Source organism: Egretta garzetta, unplaced genomic scaffold (genome assembly GCF_000687185.1).
Source record: "Egretta garzetta isolate BGI_Z169 unplaced genomic scaffold, ASM68718v1 scaffold38, whole genome shotgun sequence".
Classification (NCBI taxonomy): Eukaryota; Metazoa; Chordata; class Aves; order Pelecaniformes; family Ardeidae; genus Egretta; species Egretta garzetta.
In genome coordinates this window covers 2,809,462-2,816,534 of record NW_009260667.1, presented here as the reverse complement: position 1 = coordinate 2,816,534, position 7,073 = coordinate 2,809,462, and positions in this window count along the sequence as shown.

Here is a 7,073-nt window from a genome sequence, read left to right as displayed (position 1 = left end):
GGAAATACGTGCTATAAAGCTCAATTTTTAGTTTGGAATGAGTTATACATTTTGTTTTGAACACTTATGATAAAAGATGCTTTTCAAATATTTATATTACCATATTCCTACTTGAATGCTTTGAATGACTACACCTGATTTCTGCGCCCAAGTCCTCTATGATACTGCCTTTTAAACTTCCTGGAATCCATTTTGTAAAAAATAAAGACAAATTTTCAGATCTAAAAATACATATACTTTTTAGCAGTCTGGTTATGATTCTGGTCAGGAGTCTGCTGGGAACCCACTCTATTAAATATTTTACAAACTTGCTTTGCCATTTCTTTTCCTGAATCTGGACCTGTCTTACCCTTAATATGAAACTTTGCCTTTTAATGCTTATTTATATAGTCTTGTCAGTGCTGGGATACAGGGCAAGAAGTCATCAACTCTTTGCAGGACAGAATGTGACTTCAGTAAAGATGTGTGGTGTGATTTGTTTGCAAGAGTGCCAGTCTTTGGCTTAGAAATTAGCTGTATTTGGAACTCATCTAGATGCATTTTGTGGTCTCTATTGCTGTTGTCAGCAACGCGCAACTTCGGGCTGAAGTCAGCTGTGAATATGAGTATATATCCCTATGTATTCTTTGCCATTGGCGTGCCCTTTTGCGTGGAGTAATGTTTTCCTTCATGTGATTCCCAATCTCCTTTGAGTACACATTAGATTGGACGAGTTGTGGGGACAATGAAAATGTTAATGTATTTTGGAGCGTTGAAAGTTCTTCCATACGGGCAAACTAGTCTGGAGTATCTGATGTTTTCTTGACACAAGAGGTCATTATCTGTCTTCCTACTGCAGCAAATCTGACTGGTGAATGTCATTTATAAAGGTGAGTTACATACCAGGCCTAGATGCCCTATGTCTTCCAGTGCTGTATATTTACCTCATGACTCGCATATTGAAGTTTCACGTAGTTGCTGGTAACAAAAACAACAGCTTCTTTAATAGGTCAGTGACAGTGCTTTAAACTGCTTAGGAGACAGAGATGCTTCACCTGCTCCTTTATGGTGACAGCACATGTTTATTTACAGAGTTCATACTAATCTAGAAATACCAGTTCTTTCCCCCTCTGTCTTCAGGTAAAAGCAGAAGCTTGTCCTTTAAAACTCCGGTACGTGAGCTGCAGTTCAGAGGGGAGCAGCATCACGTACTGCCTACAGTTCAAAAGTAATAAACATCGGTGGGGTTTTTCTCCTGCTTGTAAGCATTATTTAAACTTAGTACTGCTTGTAGAACTGGATTTAATAGGATACTGAAATGTGTATTTCTGTTGTTGCTGTTTGGGAGTCTTGGCATCCCAGCAATGACTTTTAAGTAATTTATGCAGCTGTGTGGGCATGTGTGCCTCAACTTCCGAAGAAACGGTAGCTAGCGTACACGTTTGTGCACAGCAAAGTAAAAACTGGCACTTGAAAGGATCTGTGATGAACAGGGTAGAATTAATGGTTTCCAGCTCACTTACCCTGTTTTGGTAACAAGCCTGGTTACTCCTAATTCTGCTAGAAACAAGTAAGACAAACCCACTTTGGTTCTCAGCCTCTTGTCCACTAATTCCAGACTTTTCTCTCTATAGAAAGATAGTCTGTTAGCTCAGTGACGTTTGGTGCTGTTCCTACAGCTTCAGGCTTTTTTATCTTCACTGATGTTCTTTATAGGCTGCCTTTTCCTATTGCTGTAAGCGTAGTTACAAAGTGCTGGCCATGCTGTCTGATAACTGGACCGCACTGTCTTTTTACTTGACAGAATCTAAAGTTTGTCAACTTTTTGAGCCAGTTACTGAAGTCTGTCTTCCTCAAATACCCAGAAGATGGGGATCATCTTGTTTCCCGAGTACGTGCAGCGCCAGAAACGGTAATAGTTTTTGTAGAGAGTACGTTTATTAGAGGTGCCAGAGTTCAGAACCTACTTTGCAGGGTGATTCCTTCGTGCAGACCTTGTGGGACATGTGTCATTGGGGAATGTACAGCTTGGCCTCATATGAGCTGTCCCTTTGATGAAGATATGGCCTAAGATTTTCCTAACCAGGAGACTAATTTTAGACTCAAACAACATGCTTCTCTTAGATGTGGGTTTGGTTGTTCCTCCCCTGGCTTTTTGATCACCTGCTCAAGTATGTCTTCAACCTAATTAAGTCTTCTGTTAATTTCATGGAGCTTTGTACTGGTTTTCTGACTGTAAAATGGCAAAGTTACGGTGTCTTGTGTTTAACTGCATTAGCAGCACCCCAAAGCAGTGCGTGTGCTCGCCGGGGGCGGCAGGCGCTGGCAGTTTGCAGGAGTCTTTCCCAGGTTGTTGAAACGTTTAAAGCCTGCCCACCTCTGCCTGAACGGAAGCAGCAGGATGAGGCAGAAACGTCTGATTGCTTGCGAAAAGCAAAGTGATCTTGACCTTGCCCTAACCCAAAAAGCTGTGGAGTTTTTTCTAAACTGTGTTAAGAGTTCAGGTGAAAGCCTCTAGCAGTTGCCAAGAAAGCGACTGCCTGCAGCACACAGTGAGTGCTGGAGCTGCCCTGGGGCTTTCCCTCAGGCAGCGTGCCCCGTGGGGCTGGAGCTGGCTGTGGGACCGTGGGAGGCCCCATGCTGGATGCCTCTTACAGTGTGGGACAGGGAGAAGGGGGCTGGCGGGGACAAAAACGGCCAGCCATAAAGTCTTCATGGAGGGATGGGTTTGGTCGTCTTTTGCTTCTCAAAGCTTCTATGGCACAGGTACTTTGTAGAAATAAAAAATTTCTCAAAACTAAAGGGGCTTTCCTTCTACAGGGTAGATTTTACTGCTTTTACTTAAATCCAAGGTAGCAGTATTCAAAGTCACAGGTCTCCTGTTTCAAAACGCCAGCTTGCATGTTGATGGTAAATCTCCTTGGAGTTTTGCACTTCATGTTTTGGCTTACAAATACCACCTTACTAGAAAGAGCAGGGCTTTCCCTTTTTAGTGGCAGATTTTATTAAAAATGGAAATAAACTCGGTGCTAAGTAGCAACTGTAAGGTATGTCCCTCGGGACGTACTCAACTACTTCAGAGTCTGGCTTGTGAAGTAACAAAGCAGTCCTAGCACTACCTTCGTGGAAGCTGCTGTGTAGCAACCTGGCTTGCAAGGGAGCGAGCATTTTAAGTGTGAGCATAACTGTACCTTTTCAAGGAGGAGGCTGAAGACAGGCTGAGAGAGTTGGGGTTGTTCAACCTGGAGAAGAGAAGGCTCTGGGAGGCCTTATAACAGCCTTCCAGTACCTGAAGGGGGCCTACAAGAAAGCTGGAGAGGGGCTTTTTACAAGGGCATGTGGTAATAAGACAAGGGGTAATGGCTTTAAACTGAAAGAGGGTAGATTTGGATTAGATGGAAGAAAGAAATTCTTCACTCTGAGGGCGGTGAGGCACTGGCACAGGTTGCCCAGAGAAGCTGTGGATGCCCCATCCCTGCAAGCGTTCAAGGCCAGGTTGGAGGGGGCTTTGAGCAACCTGGTCTGGTGGAAGGTGTCCCTGACCACGGCAGGGGCGTTGCCCTAGATGATCTTTGAAGATCCCTTCCAACCCAAACCATTCTGTGATGCTATGCAACAGGGCATCTAGGGAGGGACATAAAATTGCTGTTACAGTGAGACAACTGCTGTTGCATCTTTCCAACTTCATTGTGTCATGTGACCTCCAGTAAATTGGAATATTATTACCTAAAAGTACAAAATGGGAGTAAGATGGAAACTTAATGATGTGAGATGTAAACATGACTGGCATTTGTTAATTTGATTTCTACAGGTGCTGTTTGGAGGTAGAGGAATTTTGCCAAATCCTACTTAATTCAAATATTTTTCTTACAGGAAGGAAGAAGAGAGTTAGGCCTTTTATTGTTAATCATTTGTCAGGATTTTGCACTTCCAGCTTGTTGGTACTTGGTGTTCCGTGGAACATCAGTCGGCTGTCTGTAAACAAAGGCGGGCAGTATCTTTTTATCAAGTCCATTCACAAAACAGTGTTTCTGCCAGCTGCTTTTATGAAGGTGTGTTTAGAGATAAAGACCATCTAACTCAAGAACAGCATAGCATGCTTTGAAACAATACATTATTTTTATATGAACTTTTTCAATAATACGTTTTTTTTCCTACACGGATTCAGGAGGCAGTTCTGTCTTTACAAATTGAGACGTTTGGGTACTTCTAAAGTAAATGAAAAAATAATCAGCTGTGCTGTGACTCTCAGGATTTTTGATTCATGTTTTTGTCATGGCAGCCACCCAACTCTTGTAACTAAGGTTAAAAGTCAGAATTTTAGCTTTGCTTTTATACTGATGCCAATTTCTCTCTTGTTTTGCAAAGCTACAGTGCTTTTAAAAAAAAACAAAAGCTCTGCAGACTACTCAGCAGTTAAGATGGAGAGTAAGCCTCTTGCCTAGTTGTTTTTGAGCTCCCGATGCCTGCTTCCCCAGTTTTTGAAGGTAACATTTTTTTCTCAAGAAGGCCAACTCTCTGAATCGCTTAAATGGGAGCGAGCTGTACAGAGGCCTGCTTACCACGAGGTGAAAGTGAAGACCCACAGTCCCACTGCACGCTGTCTGGATGCATACTTCTGTTACCACCCGGGACTGGAAAATGGTGCTATTTTTCAGTGTTAAGATGCATGATGTGTCAGAGCACGCTCTCAGCAAGTTGGCAATGACACAAAGTGGGGAGGAGTGGCTGGTAGACCAGCTGGGGGCAATGCCACCCAGAGGGACCGGGACAGGTTGGGGAAGTGGGCAACAGGAACCTCGTGCGGCTCAACAGAGGGCAATGCCACCTCCTGCGCCTGGGCAGGAAGAACCCCAGCACCAGCACGGGCTGGGAAGCAGATCCCCAGGGAAGGACCTGGGGGTCAAGCTGACCACCAGCCAGCAGCGTGCCCACAAGGGCAAAGGCGGCCCACCAGCCTCTGGGGCTGCAACAGGCAGAGCATTGCTGCCAGGTCAAGGGAGGTGATCCTTCCCCTTTCAGCCCTGGGGTGAGACACAGCTGGAGGGCTGGGCCCACTGCTGCAGTTCCCAGTACAAGAGATGGACTTAGTGGAGAGAGTCCAGCAAGGGGCTCCACAGGTGAGGAAAGGGCTCAGAGCATCTGACAGACGGGAAGAGGCTGAGAGAGCTGGGAGCGCTCAGCCTGGAGAAGGGCAGCTCAGGGGGATCCTACCCGTGTGCGTACCCATCCCACCTGACGGCGGGGGGCAGCAAAGCAGACGGAGCCAGGCTCTTCTCAGAGGTGCCCAGCGACAGGATAAGGGGAAATGGGCACAAGCTGACACACGGGAGGTGCCGTTCAGACAGAGGAAGAAACTGTTTTCACTGTGAGGATGGTCTAGCGCTGGCACAGGCTGCCTGGAGAGGTTGTGGGGTCTCCATCCTTGGTGCTACTGAAAAGCTGCCTGCACACAGCCCTGGGCAACCTGTTGTAGCTGACCCTGTTTTAAGCAGAATTGGACTCTACGATCTCCCGAAGCTCCTTCCACAACAATTTTCGTGCACTCTCCTCGACTGTACATGGTAGGTGACTAGTTACAGCACAGTACTACTTCCCTTGTGTATCTGGGGAAAAAAAAATCCAGCCTCCCTCGTGAAGGGCTGAGGAAAGGAGTCAGCAAGTGAACTCAAAAATGCACATAAAACTGTAATTATTACTGGTAACGTTTCTATCATGGGTGATTAGTCTGTGTGCATGTTCACACTGTGGTTGGCTGCCAAATTACTACTCCTGGAGCATTACCCTGTGTATGAGGTGGTCCCCAACCCTTCATTAAAAATAATTACTACGCAATTGCTTTACCAAGTTCCTACAAGCACTGCTTGCCTGCTTGCTTGTGCAATGAGAGGAAATCCAGCAAGGGCAGCGTGCAGTGCTCTAGGTAACCAGATAGCAGGCATCTGTGCTGGAGACCACTCAGCAAGGTAGCAATAGAGCAGAACCTTCAACCTGAACCCACTTTTCTGAATGCAGATTAAAATGAAGGTGGAGAGGAGAGGAGACAAGGGTTATTGCTTCTTGAGGTGCTTTCACAAGGTTTTTACTGGGTCTTCCATGGAAAGAACTTGGCCACCAGCCCGGCTCCCCGCTGAGAAAGGAGGAGCTCTGGAACCATGGGGCAGAGGTGGTGGTGGGGGGCGGGGAGGGTGTTGCCTGTCTCTCCTGTCGTAACAGACTGCTCCACTGACCGATACCCTTGGGGCCAAACCAGGTGCTGGCCCCTTAGCGTTACAGCGCTGCCGAACTCCTGCAAGTGAGTTGTGGAACCCTGACCCCAGGAACAGCTGCTGCTGGGTGGGTGGCCTGGGATCAGGGATCAAATAGCTGCCTGGTTTCCGAAGGCCTACAGTGTCACGTAGGCTTCTTAGCTGGCTGTGGTGTTCCTGCTCTTCTGTCACTGGTCCCACACCTTGCCGCTTCCTTGGCTCCAGTTAGAGCGCTATTTTAAATACTGGAGTGAAGCAAGGCAGAATATAAGCACGTAGACTCATGCTGTACTTAAGCCTTACTCTAGCTAAAGGGTGCAGAACTAGATACTTAGGAACCAGCCAAGTATTAAGAACCAAAGCAGAAGCTGGTGAAGAAGTGCGCCTGAATTAGCTCATCCTTACGCAGTAATCATCTCCATCCTTCCCGCTGCTTGGATCAGGACTGTAACTCTGTGTGTGTGTCCTTTCTCCTTCCCTTCCCTTGCTCTACCCCAGAGAGCACCAATGGGAAGAAAGCAGAATTTGCTTTCGCCAAGCTAACCATGTCTTTTAGAGAGCCTTGAGACTCAGTAATGCTTGCTACAGTGAGAGGAAATGCAGGGGAATAGCCATAGGCACAGCCTAGGTGATCCTTCTGGAAAAGCATCTTCTAACTAAAAAGGATTTCTAAGGGACTTGAGTATGTGCTCAGTACTGATGATTGAGGCTAAGGAACTCCCAACCTCCCGTCACTCGGTCTGTCAGACCCAAGACAGACTCTGCCATTAATGCTTGAGTCTCTTAGGACCCCTGTGGATCTGGTTGAAATGCTCTTGGGGGAAGAAAAAAGTACCAGAACTCTGA